The 21795-nt window shown below is 46.6% G+C and overlaps 1 protein-coding gene and 1 long non-coding RNA gene across 4 annotated transcripts in view; one reads left to right on the forward strand and one right to left on the reverse strand.

The window, feature by feature from the left end:
• The window catches only part of EPHB1 (EPH receptor B1), a 336049-nt gene that overhangs the window by 97467 nt on the left and 216787 nt on the right, over window positions 1-21795 (forward strand). The gene's annotated exons all lie outside the window — the stretch shown is intronic.
• Window positions 246-15429, reverse strand: LOC134911209 (uncharacterized). Its single transcript, XR_010176404.1, has 3 exons — window positions 15341-15429; window positions 5646-5799; window positions 246-2158 (listed from the first exon to the last, which is right to left on the reverse strand). It is a non-coding gene; the product is annotated as an uncharacterized LOC134911209 (long non-coding RNA).

The following is a 21795-nucleotide window of genomic DNA, read 5'->3' on the forward strand; positions in this document are numbered from 1 at the left end:
AATATGCTTTCTACAGCGGCTCAAATAGGGCAGATGCAGTCCATGGGCACAAGTGCTAATGTCCAGAACTGTGACCAGCTTGGCCACCCACATAGATGAGCAAATTGCATGATTCTAATCGCTTGGCACTATTTACTAAGCCTTGGATGGAGAAGTCTACAGAGATAAAGTACCAGCCAATCAGCCCCTAACTGCCATGTCACAGGCTGTGTTTAAAAAATGATACTTAGGAGCTGATTGGCTGGTACTTTATCACCGTCCAAGGCTTAGCTCCCAAAGATGGAGATGTACGAAACAGTGAAGAGTGGCGATGTTAGCTAGTGAAGAAGATGCCCATGGCAACCAATCATCATTGAGGTAACATTTATCAAGTCCATTATCTAGAATTATAATTAGCAGCTGATTGGTTGTCATGGGCAACTTCTCCACTAGCCCACGTCTCCACTGTTTTCTCTGCTTCATACATCTCCCCCTATTTCCAAGCAGGCCTATGATCGAACAAAGCTGCAGATCCTTATCATTGTGACTTTTTTTTTACTGACAGCTTAAAATGTCTTAATTTTTACTGACAGAAAATGTATTGAGGGTTAGTAACCATAGGTACAGAATGAGCAGCGCACAAAGAGAGGCTGATTCTGAGGAGCACAAAAAGGAGTAGCCTGTTGTTGTGCTACTTGATGCTAAAGGCAGTATCCATTCACCTAATGTCAGGGATTGTGGGCGTTCAAGAGGAGACCTGCGCCATCCACTGATTTTATGCTCGCCGCTGCAGCTATCATGGTTTATATCGCCACTTGCACCAACCTCATTGCTAGGTAAGAGATTTAACAGTAACAGGCTCCCTTCCCGTAAGCAGGACTCAGAACTGCCCAGAGCTTTTGATACATGCCCATGACACTTCCCCAAATCAGGGTGGTTCCATGCAGTATCGGACTGGGGAAAGAAGGGCCCACCGGGGAATGCACTGACAGGGGCCCATATGTAGGGCTGTGGCCAGCCTCCACAGAGTCTTGTAATACACCAGCATAGGACTATGGTACCAGACTGTGCACTATGATCAGGTTCTAGACTGTACACTGTTCCCTAGAGAAGGGGGTGGGCCATCAGGTAGTGGGGCCCACTGGGGGTTTCCCCTGTACCCCTGTGGGCCAGTCCGACCCTGGTTCCATGTGATCTCTTTGCCATCGCCCAGTTCCCACCCCTGAAACGCTCTATTTCACAGAAAACAGACCTTGCAAGTTCTGTTTCGGAATAGGATGGACATATACAAAAAAACACGCAAAGTCGATGCGCTCTCTGCAAACACTCACCATTTGTGTCCATAGCGTGGGATGTACTAATGTCTAAAATTGTGGTAAATTATGCTTACCGCACTCCAAGCTAAATATGGCTATGTATAATAAAGTTTAATTGTAGAAAATAAGTGTCTCCTTCCGCATTCCTGAAATCCTGCAGTGTTTTCGTGATGAAGTCACTCCCCATATCCACCTGTAGAGAGTACAAGCGTGTCATATTTACTAAAGCTAGCTGCTGTATTTTTTTTTAACGCCACCAATAGCTGCCGATTTCCAGGTAGATGCCATTGACTTTCATGCTGAATATCTCAGGCTTGCTTTTGGTACTCCTAGAAACTAGGAGCCTGCTGAGGAGCCTGGTAGGAGCGGAGATATCAGACTTTAAATGGGCCTGTTACAGCTTGCTTACCGCACCGTATGCCTGGTAATTATTCTTGACAGTGCTGCAGAATATCTAGAAGGCGCACGCGCAGATACTGCAGGGGAAGCCGCTGTACATCGTGGGCACAGGCTGCGAGTGCAGGGCTCACAGAAATAGTAAACGTTTAGTTCATACAAGCGATATGGAAGCTGTAACAACAGAAACTTGTCCCGATAACAGCATGAAAAGACAGCAAAATAAATGCAGTGTTTAGTACATCCCTCCAGATCCATGTGACTCAGCCCCAGAATGTGAAAGGGATTATATATAGAAGGATTTTTATTTTTGAGAAATAAGTTTCTGGTGAGGGAGACAAAATCTAGCACTGCTTAGTAAACAGGGTCAGTCACGCAGTAAGCATTTTGGGATGACCAGGAGGTGTCTGTCGTGAGCGTGAGATTGATTGTATTCTTCCTCTAGCTGTGAGGTGAGCGAGTGGCAGCTGTAAGACAAAAGTTACCACAGAAATGGCCTTGAATGAAGTGTTCTGAGGCTTGTCTGACGATCTGTCATGTGGCAGAAGAGATGTAAAAGCAACAGGCAGACAGGCTTATGCCAGGAGAAATGTAAAGAGACAGAGGCAGGCTTTACATACACATGCAAATCTATTGAGGCAAAGTCCCAGTATTCCCTCTGACTATGGAAGAAGGGATATATGAGACAATTGTCGCTATCAGCGACAAATAGCCAAGTGTAAAGGGGGGTACTCACGGAGTGATCCCATCTTAAAATCTAAGCAATCTGACTAGATTGCTTAGATTTTAAGCATGATCTCTCCGTGTGTACCTCCCACAGCGATAGCGTTGCACGGCTCCGCGTGTCGCTATCGCTGGTGCTAGATTGGCCTGCATACATTCTCAATCTAGCAAGTCGCTCATTTCCAGCGGGTGAAATGAGCCCAAACCCCCCCCCCCCCCACACACACACGCTCAGCGTGAGAGCAAATGACAATTGACCACTTGCTTCCAAACACTGGAAAACGGATGAAAACTGTCATTCATACAATTTGGTTAAATCTGTTTTTTTAACCAAAATCTGTGATTTGTCTGAACAGGTTTTGTCCATTTTCCAGTGTCTGGATGCAAGTGGTCAATTGTCATTCACTCTCATCCATTACCAGATTTTCCTTCCAAGCAGCCAGATCTGGCAGATTATTTGACAGATAATTGTATAGTGTATTCCCAGCATTAGTATTAGATGTTAATCAGTTAAGCAATAAACTACAAGCCCTTAGGGTAGATGTAATCCTCATAATTGGGTCACTTTCTGCAGATAATAATGTTCTCTCAATATGTCTCCAGCAGGGCAGTAGAGAGCTTGGCTGGGCCCGGGTACTTTTTCAGGGGGCGTGGCTTAACCATGAGAGGCGTGGCCCTGCACACTTAAAACTCCCCAGAAAAAAAACAGTACTTTAAATGCCTACCTGGCATACTGCAGCCCAGTACACTGCAGCGTGTGCTGGGCTTAGGAGTAAACCTGCAGCTGCTGTTGCCAGGTATGGGGGGAGGGGGAGGGGGGGGGGCTTGGGCCCCTCCATCAGGCCTTTGCCCAGGTAAATAGTACCTGAGCACCCCCACTCTCAGCACCTCTTGTCTCCAGGTTTCATGGAACTTGGCAACGGGTGTTGATGAGACCTGATGTACATGCAGTAATCCCCGTTCCTGATAGAACGTAGAACAGGAGTGTAGATGTAAACCAATCTCCATTTAAGGTGGAGAACCACAAAGGTTGCCAGTGATGCTGGGCATGCCCACTGGCAAACCTCCATCTGGGTACACTGCCTCTCCAGCCAAGTTCCTAGATGAAAGTGATGAGAACTGTGTTGGTCAGCAATGGAGTTGAGCCTTTTTATCACCTAAAGGACAGTGGTACCATAAGTACAATATAGGTTCCTGCTAAGGTACGGGGAACACAACCAAACGTTGTGAGTCTCAAATATGGGGGGTAATTCCAAGTTGATCGCAGCAGGAAATTTTTTAGCAGTTGGCCAAAACCATGTGCACTGCAGGTGTGGCAGATATAACATGTGCAGAGAGAGTTAGAGTTGGGTGGGTTATTTTATTTCTGTGCAGGATAAATACTGGCTGCTTTATTTTTACACTGCAAATTAGATTGCAGATTGAACACACCACACCCAAATCTAACTCTCTCTGCACATGTTATATCTGCCTCCCCTGCAGTGCACATGGTTTTGCCCAATTGCTAACAGAATTCCTGCTGCGATCAACTTGGAATACCCCCATGATCTGTTTAGCAAGTACTTGTTTGCCTTAATTATTGGGAACAGTTATTTCTGAATGATTAAGGCAATTATTAATAATATCTATATGGCTCACACATATTGCTCAGCAATTATATGGGGATCCCTTAGAAAATTGTGATTGGTCCACAAAAGTCTAGTTACTGCCCTGCGACACAACAAAAAAAGTCACACAAACGATTGATGAAATAATGCAGGTTACAATTGCTGTATTTTGTTGAATAAAAGATTGTGAAGGTTATGTTATGTGTGCGCTTGGGTCCAAAGGACAAATGTTTTTGGCTCTCTCTAATCTGAGTCACTGAGAAGCTCTCTTTGTATGAGCAATTGTATTTCCCGGTAATTACCTATCAGTTATCAGTAATCTATTACCAGATTACTGTTTACACAAGGAATACTGACTTCAGGGCCAGGCACCGCATTACACTGCCTCCCAGCACTTCACACTGGTGTAATTGTGAGCCCCGCTTTCTGTCCTAGTCCTAATTAGGGGAAGGGAACAGATGGTTGTAACAAAGGCTCGGAATTAAAGGAAGACATTCATGAAGGAAAGTCTGCCAAACACCCAGGCATCTGTGTCGACTCATCTCAATGTTCCTCGTCTCCTGTGCATTCCGAACAGAACAGTTCTGCATTTTTGTACATTTACTATAATGCAATCTACATTACACAGAATTAGTGCTTGTGTATTTCCATCATTTATGGCTGCATAAATACAGACAGTGAGAAAACGAGCAGTCTTTGTAATAGACCGTCATGCGTGCAGACACAGGCAAACATCTGGCTCTTTGTATAGTCGAATATCTGCATATCATCATACGTAGGTCACTATAAATGGGATGCAGTTAATATACCTGCTGTTAGGATCCCGGCGTTCAGGAGACCGACGCCGGACTCCCAACAGCCAGTGAAATACCGACACCTGGAATCACAAAAAAAGCAGCTAATTCCCACTCAGTTGGTGGCTCCACACCACCAACTGAGTGAGAATATAACCCGTGGTGAGCGACGCAAGCCACCACACCCGATGTGTGGCGAGGGGACTCGCTGCTGGGATTCCGGCAGACGGGATGTTGGTATACTGATAGACGGCATTCCGTCTGCCGGTAAAACATACTGGACCCTAATGTAGGGAATGTTGGTACACAGTTTTCAACAACAACTAATGTTATGTGCAAATCGTTTTATTAAAATTCCCAATCAATTTCAACACTGTCAGCACTAACATAAATCCACAAAGGAATCAAGGAATTGTCCAACTGAAAGTATCAGCCCTTTATAAGAGCATGCTGCAGATTGTATGTGTCAGTTACTACCCCCAGTGAATAATATTCTTATTATGAAGCTGACCTGAATGATCATCGGTTCTTCTCTGGTATCCAGAGAAGGGACAGATTAGATGGGCCAAGTGGTTCTTATCTGCTGTCAAATTCTAGGTTTCTATCCAGTACTTCTAGTAACCATACTAATTAAAAAATAGGGTTGGGTTTGATTTGCCGGCAGCCGATCCCCAACCCTTGGTGGTGGTGCCTAACCCTAACCCCCCTCCTCGCAGCCTAAACCTAAACCCCCTCCCCCCCTGCAGCCTATCCCTGACCCTCCCGGGGGTGCCTGACCCCCCTTCACCGCAGCCTAAACCTAACATCCTCCCCCTTCCCCCACGGCTTACCTGTCCTGAGACCCGCTGGCTTGTCGTTCGGCATCCTGGCTGTCGGGATTCCGGAGCCGGGATGGTGAGCCTATTCAGGATGCCAGTGTCAGCATTCCAAATAGTGTTGGGATTCCGGTGTCAGTATTCTGATAGCTGGCATCCAGACCAGATCCTATAAAATATTTCAGTGTGATAATTCAGAAAGTTGTTATTTTGCAATGGTTATTATTATTATTATTATTATTATTATTATTATGTTGTTTTATTTATATGGCGCCACAAGGGATCCGCAGCGCCCATTACGGGGTACATAAACAAATACGCAAAGCAAGAAAAAAGCACTTACAGTTTGAGATAACATAGGACGAGTATAATGTACTGTATATACAGAAAACCAGAGGTCAGGTGCCATCAAAGAAAGTATTGTGTATAAGATAAAAGAAGGAAAGGCCCAGGAGGGGAGAAGGCCCTGCTCGTACGAGTTTACCATCTAAAAGGTGAAGGGCTAACACACCGGGTGACACAGAAGGGGTAAAACACATGTAAAAAAAGGCTTACAAGTTATTTGAGCAGGCTATGTACAGCAGTACCATTTGGCTGGGCCCCTCAGTATCACCTAGTTCGGCTGTATGTCTTGATGACCCTGTACATGCAGTCATCTTCTGTCAGTGCTAACAGACCTCATTGCTGCATGACACTATTAGTTCCAAGGTCTGAGATTGCACTGATCGCTCTGATACATAATTCATCCATGCAAGTAAGTAATAATAAGATTTTACTTACCGATAAATCTATTTCTCGGAGTCCGTAGTGGATGCTGGGGTTCCTGAAAGGACCATGGGGAATAGCGGCTCCGCAGGAGACAGGGCACAAAAAGTAAAGCTTTTCCAGATCAGGTGGTGTGCACTGGCTCCTCCCCCTATGACCCTCCTCCAGACTCCAGTTAGGTACTGTGCCCGGACGAGCGTACACAATAAGGGAGGATTTTGAATCCCGGGTAAGACTCATACCAGCCACACCAATCACACCGTACAACTTGTGATCTAAACCCAGTTAACAGTATGATAACAGCGGAGCCTCTGAAAGATGGCTTCCTTCAACAATAACCCGAATTAGTTAACAATAACTATGTACAATTATTGCAGATAATCCGCACTTGGGATGGGCGCCCAGCATCCACTACGGACTCCGAGAAATAGATTTATCGGTAAGTAAAATCTTATTTTCTCTATCGTCCTAGTGGATGCTGGGGTTCCTGAAAGGACCATGGGGATTATACCAAAGCTCCCAAACGGGCGGGAGAGTGCGGATGACTCTGCAGCACCGAATGAGAGAACTCCAGGTCCTCCTTAGCCAGAGTATCAAATTTGTAAAATTTTACAAACGTGTTCTCCCCTGACCACGTAGCTGCTCGGCAAAGTTGTAATGCCGAGACCCCTCGGGCAGCCGCCCAAGATGAGCCCACCTTCCTTGTGGAGTGGGCCTTTACAGATTTAGGCTGTGGCAGGCCTGCCACAGAATGTGCAAGTTGGATTGTGCTACAGATCCAACGAGCAATCGTCTGCTTAGACGCAGGAGCACCCATCTTGTTGGGTGCATACAATATAAACAACGAGTCAGATTTTCTGACTCCAGCTGTCCTTGCAATATATATTTTTAATGCTCTGACAACGTCCAGTAACTTGGAGTCCTCCAAGTCACTTGTAGCCGCAGGCACTACAATAGGCTGGTTCAGATGAAATGCTGACACCACCTTAGGGAGAAAATGCGGACGAGTCCGCAGTTCTGCCCTGTCCGAATGGAAAATCAGATATGGGCTTTTGTAAGATAAAGCTGCCAGTTCTGACACTCTCCTGGCCGAAGCCAGGGCTAGAAGCATGGTCACTTTCCATGTGAGATATTTCAAATCCACCTTCTTTAGTGGTTCAAACCAATGAGATTTTAGAAAGTCCAAAACCACATTGAGATCCCACGGTGCCACTGGAGGCACCACAGGAGGCTGTATATGTAGCACTCCCTTAACAAAGGTCTGGACTTCAGGAACTGAAGCCAATTCTTTTTGAAAGAAAATCGACAGGGCCGAAATTTGAACCTTAATAGATCCCAATTTGAGACCCATAGACAATCCTGATTGCAGGAAATGTAGGAATCGACCCAGTTGAAATTCCTCCGTCGGAGCACTCCGATCTTCGCACCACGCAACATATTTTCGCCAAATTCGGTGATAATGTTGCACGGTTACTTCCTTCCTTGCTTTAATCAAAGTAGGAATGACTTCTTCCGGCATGCCTTTTTCCTTTAGGATCCGGCGTTCAACCGCCATGCCGTCAAACGCAGCCGCGGTAAGTCTTGAAACAGACAGGGACCCTGCTGAAGCAAGTCCCTCCTTAGAGGTAGAGGCCACGGATCTTCCGTGATCATCTCTTGAAGTTCCGGGTACCAAGTCCTTCTTGGCCAATCCGGAACCACTAGTATCGTCCTTACGCCTCTTTGCCGTATAATTCTCAATACTTTTGGTATGAGAGGCAGAGGAGGAAACACATACACCGACTGGTACACCCAAGGCGTTACCAGCGCGTCCACAGCTATTGCCTGCGGATCTCTTGACCTGGCGCAATACCTGTCCAGTTTTTTGTTGAGGCGAGACGCCATCATGTCCACCATTGGTCTTTCCCAACGGGTTACCAGCAAGTGGAAGACTTCTGGATGAAGTCCCCACTCTCCCGGGTGAAGATCGTGTCTGCTGAGGAAGTCTGCTTCCCAGTTGTCCACTCCCGGGATGAACACTGCTGACAGTGCTATCACATGATTCTCTGCCCAGCGAAGAATCCTTGCAGCTTCTGCCATTGCACTCCTGCTTCTTGTGCCGCCCTGTCTGTTCACATGGGCGACTGCCGTGATGTTGTCCGACTGGATCAACACCGGTTTTCCCTGAAGCAGAGGTTCTGCCTGGCTTAGAGCATTGTATATTGCTCTTAGTTCCAGAATGTTTATGTGAAGAGACGTTTCCAGGCTCGTCCATACTCCCTGGAAGTTTCTTCCCTGTGTGACTGCTCCCCAGCCTCTCAGGCTGGCGTCCGTGGTCACCAGGATCCAATCCTGTATGCCGAATCTGCGGCCCTCCAATAGATGAGCACTCTGCAACCACCACAGAAGAGACACCCTTGTCCTTGGAGACAGGGTTATCCGCAGGTGCATCTGAAGATGCGACCCTGACCATTTGTCCAACAGATCCCTTTGGAAAATTCTTGCGTGGAATCTGCCGAATGGAATTGCTTCGTAAGAAGCCACCATTTTTCCCAGGACTCTTGTGCATTGATGTACAGACACCTTTCCTGGTTTTAGGAGGTTCCTGACAAGCTCGGATAACTCCTTGGCTTTTTCCTCCGGGAGAAAAACCTTTTTCTGAACCGTGTCCAGAATCATCCCTAGGAACAGCAGACGAGTTGTCGGCATTAACTGGGATTTTGGAATATTCAGAATCCACCCGTGCTGTTTTAGCACTTCTTGCGACAGTGCTAATCCCATCTCTAGTTGTTCTCTGGACCTTGCCCTTATTAGGAGATCGTCCAAGTATGGGATAATTAATATGCCTTTTCTTCGAAGAAGAATCATCATCTCGGCCATTACCTTTGTAAAGACCCGAGGTGCCGTGGACAATCCGAACGGCAGCGTCTGAAACTGATAGTGACAGTTTTGTACAACGAACCTGAGGTACCCCTGGTGTGAGGGGTAAATTGGAACGTGGAGATACGCATCCTTGATGTCCAAGGATACCATAAAGTCCCCCTCTTCCAGGTTCGCTATCACTGCTCTGAGTGACTCCATCTTGAACTTGAACTTCTTTATGTACAGGTTCAAGGACTTCAGATTTAGAATAGGCCTTACCGAGCCATCCGGCTTCGGTACCACAAAAAGAGTGGAATAATACCCCTTCCCTTGTTGTAGAAGAGGTACCTTGACTATCACCTGCTGAGAGTACAGCTTGTGAATGGCTTCCAAAACCGTCTCCCTTTCGGAGGGGGACGTTGGTAAAGCAGACTTCAGGAAACGGCGAGGTGGATCTGTCTCTAATTCCAACCTGTACCCCTGAGATATTATCTGCAGGATCCAGGGATCTACCTGCGAGTGAGCCCACTGCGCGCTGTAATTTTTGAGACGACCACCCACCGTCCCCGAGTCCGCTTGAGAAGCCCCAGCGTCATGCTGAGGCTTTTGTAGAAGCCGGGGAAGGCTTCTGTTCCTGGGAAGGAGCTGCCTGTTGCTGTCTCTTCCCTCGACCTCTGCCTCGTGGCAGATATGAATAGCCCTTTGCTCTCTTATTTTTAAAGGAACGAAAGGGCTGCGGTTGAAAAGTCGGTGCCTTTTTCTGTTGGGGAGTGACTTGAGGTAGAAAGGTGGATTTCCCGGCTGTAGCCGTGGCCACCAAATCTGATAGACCGACTCCAAATAACTCCTCCCCTTTATACGGCAAAACTTCCATATGCCGTTTTGAATCCGCATCGCCTGTCCACTGTCGCGTCCATAAAGCTCTTCTGGCCGAAATGGACATAGCACTTACCCGTGATGCCAGTGTGCAGATATCCCTCTGTGCATCACGCATATAAAGAAATGCATCCTTTATTTGTTCTAACGACAGTAAAATATTGTCCCTGTCCAGGGTATCAATATTTTCAATCAGGGACTCTGACCAAACTACCCCAGCACTGCCCATCCAGGCAGTCGCTATAGCTGGTCGTAGTATAACACCTGCATGTGTGTATATACTTTTTTGGATATTTTCCATCCTCCTATCTGATGGATCTTTAAGTGCGGCCGTCTCAGGAGAGGGTAACGCCACTTGTTTAGATAAGCGTGTTAGCGCCTTGTCCACCCTAGGAGGTGTTTCCCAGCGCTCCCTAACCTCTGGCGGGAAAGGGTATAATGCCAATAATTTCTTTGAAATTATCAGCTTTTTATCAGGGGCAACCCACGCTTCATTACACACGTCATTTAATTCTTCTGATTCAGGAAAAACTATAGGTAGTTTTTTCACACCCCACATAATACCCTGTTTAGTGGTACCTGTAGTATCAGCTAAATGTAACGCCTCCTTCATTGCCAAAATCATATAACGTGTGGCCCTACTGGAAAATACGGTTGATTCATCACCGTCACCACTGGAGTCAGTGCCTGCGTCTGGGTCTGTGTCGACCGACTGAGGCAAAGGGCGTTTCACAGCCCCTGACGGTGTTTGAGTCGCCTGGACAGGCACTAATTGATTGTCCGGCCGTCTCATGTCGTCAAACGACTGCTTTAGCGTGTTGACACTATCCCGTAGTTCCATAAATAAAGGCATCCATTCTGGTGTCGACTCCCTAGGGGGTGACATCCTCATATTTGGCAATTGCTCCGCCTCCACACCAATATCGTCCTCATACATGTCGACACACACGTACCGACACACAGCAGACACACAGGGAATGCTCCTAACGAAGACAGGACCCACTAGCCCTTTGGGGAGACAGAGGGAGAGTTTGCCAGCACACACCAAAAGCGCTATATATAACAGGGATAGCCTTATAATAAGTGCTCCCTTATAGCTGCTTTATATATATCAAAATATCGCCATAAATGTGCCCCCCCTCTCTGTTTTACCCTGTTTCTGTAGTGCAGTGCAGGGGAGAGACCTGGGAGCCGTCCTGACCAGCGGAGCTGTGAGAGGAAATGGCGCCGTGTGCTGAGGAGATAGGCCCCGCCCCTTTTCCGGCGGGCTCGTCTCCCGCTATTTAGTGAATCCAGGCAGGGGTTAAATATCTCCATATAGCCTCTGGGGGCTATATGTGAGGTATTTTTAGCCTTTTTATAGGTTACATTTGCCTCCCAGGGCGCCCCCCCCCAGCGCCCTGCACCCTCAGTGACTGCGTGTGAAGTGTGCTGAGAGGAAAATGGCGCACAGCTGCAGTGCTGTGCGCTACCTTTAGAAGACTGCAGGAGTCTTCAGCCGCCGATTCTGGACCTCTTCTGACTTCAGCATCTGCAAGGGGGCCGGCGGCGCGGCTCCGGTGACCATCCAGGCTGTACCTGTGATCGTCCCTCTGGAGCTGATGTCCAGTAGCCAAGAAGCCAATCCATCCTGCACGCAGGTGAGTTCACTTCTTCTCCCCTCTGTCCCTCGTTGCAGTGATCCTGTTGCCAGCAGGACTCACTGTAAAATAAAAAAACCTAAGCTAAACTTTTTCTAAGCAGCTCTTTAGGAGAGCCACCTAGATTGCACCCTTCTCGGCCGGGCACAAAAATCTAACTGGAGTCTGGAGGAGGGTCATAGGGGGAGGAGCCAGTGCACACCACCTGATCGGAAAGCTTTACTTTTTGTGCCCTGTCTCCTGCGGAGCCGCTATTCCCCATGGTCCTTTCAGGAACCCCAGCATCCACTAGGACGATAGAGAAACATTGATAGATATTTTATAATTTCATACAATTCCAGATTAACAACAGGGCAGCTGGGGCGGTCACCTAAGGACACCCACACATAGTTACATCACTAGATTTGAGAAATATGTAGTCACACTCGCTGCCTATACACAGGCCAATCACAATGCCCAGTGCTGACCACTGACATACTTGCCTACTTTCCCACAATTTGCAGGAGACTCACAAATTGTCAGGCAGTCACCCGCACCCACGGAAGAGTATCCATATCTCCTGTATCCCACCCACTCCCTAGTGAAGCCAGCAGGATAGGGAGATTAACATGGGAGGCAGGGCTAATAGACACAAATGTGCACCATTTAGCCACAGTGGTAAGCTGCCTCTCCTCCCCAGGCTTCTCACGCAGAGGAGAATTTTAATGCAGACAAGTATGGCATAGGGTGCGCTATGCATGAGGACTCCTGAGTCACAAAGGGCCCCACACAGCGCACACTATGTGAGAGAGACAGATTAATAATTGCGACAGTGACGCCATTACTAAGTCCATCTTGCAACAGACTTCTTATGTTTTTTTTATTAACTATAGCTCACAGGGACAACAGTAGTGATAACCTTTGTCCCTGCAGGTTACTTGCCTGGGGAATGTGTCACTGCGCACACGCACAATGGCCCTCATTCCGAGTTGTTCGCTCGTTGCCGAGTTTCGCTATATTGCGATTAGTCGCTTACTGCGCATGCGCAAGGTTCGCAGAGTGCATGCGTTTAGTTATTTTACTCAAAAGTTAGGTATTTTACTCACGGCATAACGAGGATTTTTTATCGTTCTGGTGATCGGAGTGTGATTGACAGGAAGTGGGTGTTTCTGGGCGGAAACTTGCCGTTTTATGGGAGTGTGTGAAAAAACGCTGGCGTTTCTGGGAAAAACGCAGGAGTGTCTGAAGAAACGGGGGAGTGTCTGTGCGAACGCTCGTTGTGTTTGTGACGTCAAACCAGGAACGAAACTGACTGAACTGATCGCAGTGGCAGAGTAAGTGTGGAGCTACTCAGAAACTGCTAAGAAATTTCTATTCGCAATTCTGCTAATCTTTCGTTCCCAATTCTGCTAAGCTAAGATACACTCCCAGAGGGCAGCGGCCTAGCGTGTTCAGTGCTGCTAAAAGCAGCTAGCGAGCGAACAACTCGGAATGAGGGCCAATGTCAGTTTCAGGTGCCGGGTAGCAGGGACGTGCGGTGAGGTAAATGGCTGAGGAGGCACTGACTAGCACCAGAGCCAGATTTACACACAATATATGAGCCAAAACGTATATCTGGGCATTATACACAGGTGCAGCAGTATAAACTCCTGTAAATTTGGTGAGTTTTGATCAGAGATGTGCGGAAAAGATAAGGCACTGCCTCACCTGCCATAGACTTTTTATTCCAGAGTTTTGGCTATAAAAAGTATTAGAATAACGCAAAGAAGATATTTCAAACATATTCTTTGTATTTTTCATATACTTTACGCAGTCAAAACTCTGGCACAAACGTTAGTATGAAAGGAAGGCTCTGCCTCACCTGCCTCACCCCAGCGCACGTCACTGCCGGGTAGGGGCTGCGCGATTGGGATCAGAGGTCCCTCTCCTACGAATATTCCTCCATAGCCATAAAGCACACCATCTCAAGAATGCCGCAACCTACAGGCAGGGCAGTAGAGAGCCTGGCTAGGCCCAGGTACTTTCAGGGGGTGTGGCCTAATCACAGGAAGCGTGGCCATGAACCCATGGAAAAAAATCTGAAAAAATTGTATTTTAAACGCCTCCATGGCCATACTGCAGCTCAGCACACAGCAGCATGTGCTGGGCTAAGGAGGAGAGCTGCAGTTGCAGCAGCCAGGTGACAGGAAGGGACCTGGGGCCCTTACAGGGCCCCTCTATCAGACCTGGTCCCAGGTAATTTGTACCCTCTCCCCCCCCCTCTCTGCACTACTGCCTACAGGGCGGAACGTGGGAAAGCTTTACTTTTGGAGTTTGGTAGATAGGGGTCAGGTAATTATAGTTCCTGTTGATAATAATGAGGACTGTGATCTGCAGCGTTCATTTGACTCTTGCTGGAGATTTTTGTGAAATCTCATGCAAATGGCTACAATACATAACATTGGGGGTTATCCAGACGTGGTTGGAGTTGCTATTCATGCAGTAAAGTACTGATTATCACTGCCAAGGAAGCAGCAGTGAGTAATAGCACCTCCAACCACATCTGAATCAGGCCCCTTATGCAGAGGCTGTTTCTGCATCGTTTTATGAAAAATGGGCTTGATACATAGGCCTCAGAGAACAAGAGACAGATAGATCGTGGGGGGGACGGGGACTGTTCACTGAGGATGAGAAGGAACTGATGGGGATTTAGGTGACTTGCTCCTGACAAATGATCTTGCATTGCAATCAAAAGACTTTTATAGAAAGAAAAAATGGTTTCATAAATAAAAAATGTTGCTGTTTGTAACCGGGAAAACACTATTTATTCTGTTTGAATAACATGCAAGTATAAATAAAACAAATCTATAATTAATTGGAAAAAATGATTATGCAATGCAAGTGACTCAGAAGATCAGGATGCAAATGGACTGTTTCTCTGGCCAAAATCCAAGATTGATTTTAAGTTCAGTGTTAAAATGTTATTCCTGTATTTATTATTATTATTATTATTATTACTGTTTTCATAGGATTTTTTGATGTTTTGTTATACACTTGTGCAGTAATAATAAAGGTGGAAAAATACTATGGGCCAGATTTATCAATCCTTGGCGAGTAAATTACATGGTGATAAACTACCAGTCAGTCAGCTCCTAACTGCCATGATACAAGCTGGGTTTATCACGGTGCAATTTATCACTCTCCAAGGATTGATAAATTTGGGCCTAGGTGCTGATTCAGTCTTCCGTTGCAAAATTGTAAAATCGCGAAACGGGCGATTATCGGCAGACTGCGCGTGCGCTGAATACGCATTGCGCGTGTGCAAAGGCTAAATTACAATTGCAATTTAGTGAAATGCGATCGCAATTTGATTGACAGGTAGTGACTGTTTGTGGGTGTTAACATGCTGTTTGTGAGGAGTGGTTGGAAAAACGCACGTGTTTCACGGCCATTTTCTGGGCATGTATCTGACGTCAGTTGCAAATGATTGCGACTAAAAACATGGCGCCATTGCGACTACATTCTCATTATTCTAAGTAGCCCTGGGTCATCCGCAGTTGTTGATGGTACTTGATTTCTGCGTATGCATCGCAATTCTGCTGTTGCATCCACCTGGTGGGTGTCTTGTACCTTTCTGGGCGGCTCTTCACATGCGATTTTCAGCAGAAGTAGGATTGAGAAAATCGTAATTTCTGTTTCAATAGCGATCCATGCTGAATTAGGCCCTAAGTACAGTATATACATAACATATGTTAAGTAAACAGAGAAAAAAAGAGTGAGGCATAAATTACAGTTAGCAGTACATTAAAAACCCCACATTAAGATTAACTGCATTTAATAAATCAGTCTAGATCATCGTATCAAATGAATATATTACTACAAAAAAAACCCTAACTCATTGTTACAGTTACTCAGCGCTTCATAGGGGCTGCAGTTAACATGACGGCTCTCGGGATCCCGGCGTTCAGGATACTGACAGCCGGCATTTTACAGAGGTTGGAATTCCACCACACGCCCGGTATTTCCACTCGGTCCACGCCACCAACCAAGTTGGAATAGAACCTGTGGCGAGCAAAGCACCTGGCCCAAAGCGTTGTGAGCACAGCAAGCTCGCGAGGGGACTTGCTGCCGGGATTCCGCCAGACGGGATGCCGCTGTCGTTATACTGACATCCGGCATCCCGTCTGCCAGTATATCATACAGAATTCCTACCTAGTGCTTTCAGCAGCCGAGAAACTGCTACATTTACTGCAATTTCTTTTTCTCTAGAGTCACAGAAACACTAGAGCCAGAACATACAAACCATAACCTAACCACAAAGAGGGGACTCCACTTGCAGGCAATGTTCTCGCCCCTGCGAGTTAGTTACGGCAGCTTAGACCTGTACAGTTTTGCTCGCAGCCACATAGGGCTGTGCACAAAATTGTGTGAAATCGCAGTGAGAGCGGGCCGCGAGGGGTGCAAGATGCCGTGCTGTTTCTGGTGTTTCAACACCCCTGCAACGGCAGCTCACACCCTTTGTGCACAATTCAGATTCCTCCCTAAAGTAAAAATAACCTATCATTAGTATTGAACCGTAGACACAAAGCACTACCCAGGTGAGCGTCACATGCCTCTTACTGTAATGAAACGATTGTTAGTCGCAGCATCCAGCAGTGACAGAAGCTGGGGGGTTTTGTCTTCATCAACATGTTACATAATGTACAATCTTGAGCACTCTGACTGGAACAATGTAACTATGAGCAGCAGGTGTCTCCATTCTGATGAGATGGCAGGAAGTCAGTGCACTATGGAAGAGGGTAGACTGCCCCAGATGATTCTCCTCATTCCCTGCTTTGAATAGAAATGGGTTTGTTTTATTCTCCCTTTGTTGCCCTATGTATGCTTCTGCCTCCCACTCATAGTAATGTATATCCACCATATCTCTCTCCACTATGTGTGTCTTGTCTCCTCATGACTGCTTTTTCCTATTTCCCCGTTTCTGGGGAAGATGTATCGAATCTTGGAGAGAGCTTAAGTACTAGCCAAACAAGACAGTCATTTAGCCTGACTGTTAATTCTGGAATGCAAAATACACCTTTATGGCCAGCCTAAGAGATCATGGCTCTGAGGTGGTAATAATGCAATTTAATCTGGCCAACAGTCTTAATACCAGCAGTATATTTAATTTAGTATCGCAGTGATACTAAGAAATATGCCATTTATCTCTCTACAAGGTTTGATACATCTCCCCCCTGTGGGTGGGATGTATTAGGCAACACATCCACAATGGGATACACCCCGCCACTTGGTTAATAATGCTGGTATGTACCTAGAAATGCAATTAGTTAAGATTTTAGGCCCCAGGAGTCCTGTTGGTGCGCAGAGTGATGCGCCTGTCAGGGGAGGGGGGAGCTGGGAGGGATCTGATTTGATCCCTCTCAGGGACAATGCAAAAAGAAGACCATTGGCTGCTATTGGGTAACAACGGGTCAAAGCATTCTGGAACTTGCTACATACGGGAATGCGGCCAAAACTCAGAAAACTGGATTTTCATAGTTTGGGCCGCATTTTTAGCTTTAGTACATCCCGCCCATTGTCTCTTACTCCCCTTTGTGTGTTTGCCTGTCTCCCCAGACAGCGGCATGAGTTCATACCAGGGACCCAGAAGCAAACTAAATGGTGGTAACCCCAGTTGTGTAGTAGCACAGCTGGGGGGCGGAGGAGAAAGTAATATGTCAGTACTGTATTTATGCCAGTTAAGAATAACCCGGGCCCCACTCTGCACAGGTGCAGATTGCATTTATTGACAAAATTGTCAATTATTAAAAAAGAGAAAAAAAATTAATTCATTTAAACAATTAAAAGAATAAAACATCTTTTTAATGATATTAAGGAAAAAAGGCTCCTCCCCTTTTGACTCTGATTCACCAGCACTACAGCTCCAAGGAACTCTGCCCTTAGTGGAGAGTTCTCCAGTCTGCACGGCGGCTATTGCTATCTCTGAACGGCATCTGACGGCTGCAACTAGCCGCGAGACATCGCCAGCTTTGACAGCCGTCCCCGGCAGTGGGAAAACTATAGCCCGTATTACCATCCTACAGCTATACCTGGTTGTGAGACAACGCCAGCCTGCATCATCTAAACGGCTATTTGGCCGTGGGACAGCGCTTCAGTCTCATATAAACCAGTGCAACGGCTCTGGTCAGTATCACACCTGTGAATCTTCACCGCAATTAACGGCAACAGCGTGTGATCCTTTGATGTCCTGGAAGATGTGTTAACACCTATGCTCAGGGCACTAAAAGGATTTCCACCAGCCCTAGGTAAAACGGGTTCACTACGGCTGGCCGGCGGTCGGGCTCCCGGCGACCAGCATCCCGGCGCCGGGAGCCCGACCGCCGGCTTACCGACAGCTTGGCGAGCGCAAATGAGCCCCTTGCGGGCTCGCTGCGCTCGCCACGCTACGGGCACGGTGGCGCGCTACGCGCGCCACACTATTTTATTCTCCCTCTATGGGGGTCGTGGACCCCCACGAGGGAAAATAATTGTCGGTATTCCGGCTGTCGGGCTCCCGGCGCCGGTATACTGAGCGCCGGGAGCCCGACCGCCGGCAAACAGAAGACCACCCGGTAAAACACAGGTAATTATCCTGCATCCGGGACTTACAAATTTAAACAGTATCTTTGGATAAATACTTCTTCATAAAAAAATCTCTCTCCTCAAACATCACACGGTGGGCTCAATACAGGACTGTACCGAGGACGCTCGATCGTACCAGCCCATAGGAGAGGTAAAACGGTATACTATTTATTTAATTGCCGACCGCTGGGCCCTTTCTTTCTGTCTCCGAGTATTGGAGAAAAAGCTTTGCTGTTTCCATCTATTCCTAGCCATAATACATTGCAGAGTTAAATTGTAACTACTTAAGTTCCATCATTGTGACAATTGTCAATAAGTATCAATCCCTAACCCTGAATCAGGGGAACATTATACATAGATCTCGATTGATACTGTGTGTTTATATAATGGTGTTTTAGAGTATAGTCATTTATTTATTATGTTGTACATGATTTATTTTATTTGTTGTTGATGTATTTTATATCATAATAAATCCACTCTACATAGAAGTTTGTCAACTCTCCATGATCTATACCCATTTGTAAAGCACCCTAAGCGCAGCCGATTTTTTTTCCTTCTTTTCAATTACTGCATCCATAGGCACACGCACAGTGCCTATTTTCGGCAGCGCTCAGGTGCGGTTGCATTTCGGTAGACTGATCCATTATTTAGGCGCTGTCAGTAAGGTGTTTTGGTATCCAGTTTTAATGATATTACTCTGAAACTACCATCCTGAGATAAAAGAATAGGTATTGCGGTGATAAAATTACTGCTGTAGTAATTGTCAAATAGGAGTCCTCGTGCAAGCATTTGGAAACCTTCCTCTGGAAATGGTGTGTTACCCCTGCCTATGTATGTCCCTGAGTATACGCTCTAGGCACTGGATGCAGGATTACCCACAAAGCAGTTTGTGCCATACTCAATAGTGTAAATTAACAACTCTGTCGAAATGATATAAATGCTCTGGTGAAAGACACAAGTAAAAAAGACACTGTATACAGGCATAGGTGGATCCAGGGGGGGGGGGCACTCGGGCCCGTGCACCCCCTGTCGTTTCTGATTTCTTTTTCTGACTGCTATTTCCATCAGTCAGATTGATAAAAGAGCCGTCAGGCACTAGGACCCGCCCCTGCTCTCTCAGCAAATCCGTTTGGTAACCAATGGGGATGCTAGAGCTGCAGCTTCAGGCTCCCCCTGCTCACACTGCAACCTACCTCCCCCACTGCCAGCCAGCCAGAGTCCAGCCCAGGTGCGGGGTTCAAATGCCAGCATCGAGTAAGACTGTTACTTATGACGGCGCAGAAGGTTTCATTAGCCTTCACTGCACCGCACAGTTTCCCAGCACTTCCTCCTTCCTTTACCACCATGCTAGGTGCAGTCAAACTCAGCTCAGCTTTGAGAAGGTGGCCCATGTGATTGTGACAGAGCTGTCCTGCAGAAGTCTTATGCTGCTTGTTGGAGATCCAGCTGGCTGCTTCTGCTAATCAAAGATGGGCTGCAGTCTGAGTCTCAATGCAGTGCCCAAAACAAGGTATGCTGCATCTGCCACCACCAACTAAAAACTATAATAATTATATTGTGCTGGAGTGCCTTCCAAGCTCCCATAACTAATGGAACAGGTGACCAACATTCCAAGGCCCAATCAGCCTTTTCATCAGGGTGAAACATTGGCAACAAACCAGGATGCGCTCCTACAGCCAATAATTACCTGAGGGCGTATTCTGTGAGGCCATGCCCCCTGTGATACCACACCCCTTATCTGGGAGCACACGTGCCTTAGGTGCATGTAAATATAACTACCACCGTTCCCCCATCATGGTGCCCCTCCTTTTATTTTCTTCTGGGTCCACCCCTATATATATATATATATATATATATATATATATATATATATATAATATACAGTGTGTGTATGTATATATATATATATATATATATATATGTATATATATACACACACAGTGGCGCCGATTGAGGGGGTGAGAGGGTACAAATTACCCTCAGGTCTGATGGAGGGGCCCAGGCCCATGCCTTCTTTGACTGGCCATGCCCCCTGAAAAGTACCTGGGACCAGCCAGGCTCTCTACTGCCCTAGCTGGGGGGCATGCCATGCTCCTGTCAGTGGGAGCTTCTCATGTGCTAGACACGCCCCAAAGAGGTGTGGCCATGCCTCCTGCATGCTGTGGTCACACTCCCTCCAGGAGGGTGGGGGGACCAGAAAGTTGTTGTACCGGGGCCCAGGATTTCTCTTGGCAGCCCTGTATATATATATATATATATATATTATACATGTGTGTAATGTGACTTTACTCGTTTGATATGTACAATTAGCTCAGGAGCCTCCTGCTGAGGGATATCACGGGAAACCTGGTCCCCTCATGTGCTGCTAAACCTGAAAATCACCACTTTTGTATATCTTTTTATGTTTATTTTTTGGCATATTAGTCCCAAGAGCTCAATTAAAAAAACATGAGCCCTTTAATTAAAAATACTTCTCTTCTTCCTTACAATAAGCTGAACATTGTGTTTTGCATGGATGAATTTAAAGATAAGTATAAGGAGAGACAGTTCTGTTAATTAAGTGGTATGAGTGATATATTAAAGACATTAAGGAGAATTTAGCGAAAGGACCAGCCTCCCAGAGCTGTAAGAGTAAGTGAGACACTATACCAGTATTTCAGAGAGGAAATTCTTGTGTGGTGAATTAAAATATATAACACATGCACAAAGACACAACCGGCCGCAACTAAAGGTAAAACACATTTTGTTACCGTAAAGATTGCGTGTTCATAAATGGGAAAATATGTTGGCCTAATGGTTAAGGACTCTAATAATGGTAAGAATAAGTATACTCAGCAGCTGTAGCCTCCTGCAGCCCAGATCCTGGCATGAAACCCGGTAAATATGAGGTAGCAGACTGGACAGCAAATAAAAAGAAACAATGACTGCAGCAAGCGTCACCATCATTAATATTAGGGCCCTATGCATCCTATAAGAGCCACACCCCAAACCACGCTCAACTCCATTGGTTTGAGCTGCCAGTTATAACTGATCCACTTATTGTGACTTGAAGATAATTTTGTGGCTTGGTGGGAGTGGGCTTTGTGCCCAGAACTCCCGTTTTTGTCACTCTCTGGGTCCGGGAGCTGCGGGCTGCCCCAGGAGACTGCTGTGGCTGCATTGCCAGCTCCTACACAGCGACAGGAGCCAGGTGCTGCACATAATGCTGCAGTGCAGCACCTCGCTCCTGAGCAGGAACCGGCATTTTGGTGTCACCCCTCAGCGGGTGACACACCGGTGCTACCCGCACCCCTGTAGTGATGCTTCTGTGTACCACATGCCAGTGGGCCTGATTCATGTATGTAAGGAATTGCAGCTGTGCAGTTCCATGTCATTAAAATATTAACGCAGTAGGAGGCATCTGTAAGCGATAGACGTTTCCTGTTTGCATTAGCGAGCATACGAGTGCGGCGGATGCAGCCTCA

This window comes from Pseudophryne corroboree, chromosome 4 (genome assembly GCF_028390025.1).
Source record: "Pseudophryne corroboree isolate aPseCor3 chromosome 4, aPseCor3.hap2, whole genome shotgun sequence".
Taxonomy (NCBI): domain Eukaryota; kingdom Metazoa; phylum Chordata; class Amphibia; order Anura; family Myobatrachidae; genus Pseudophryne; species Pseudophryne corroboree.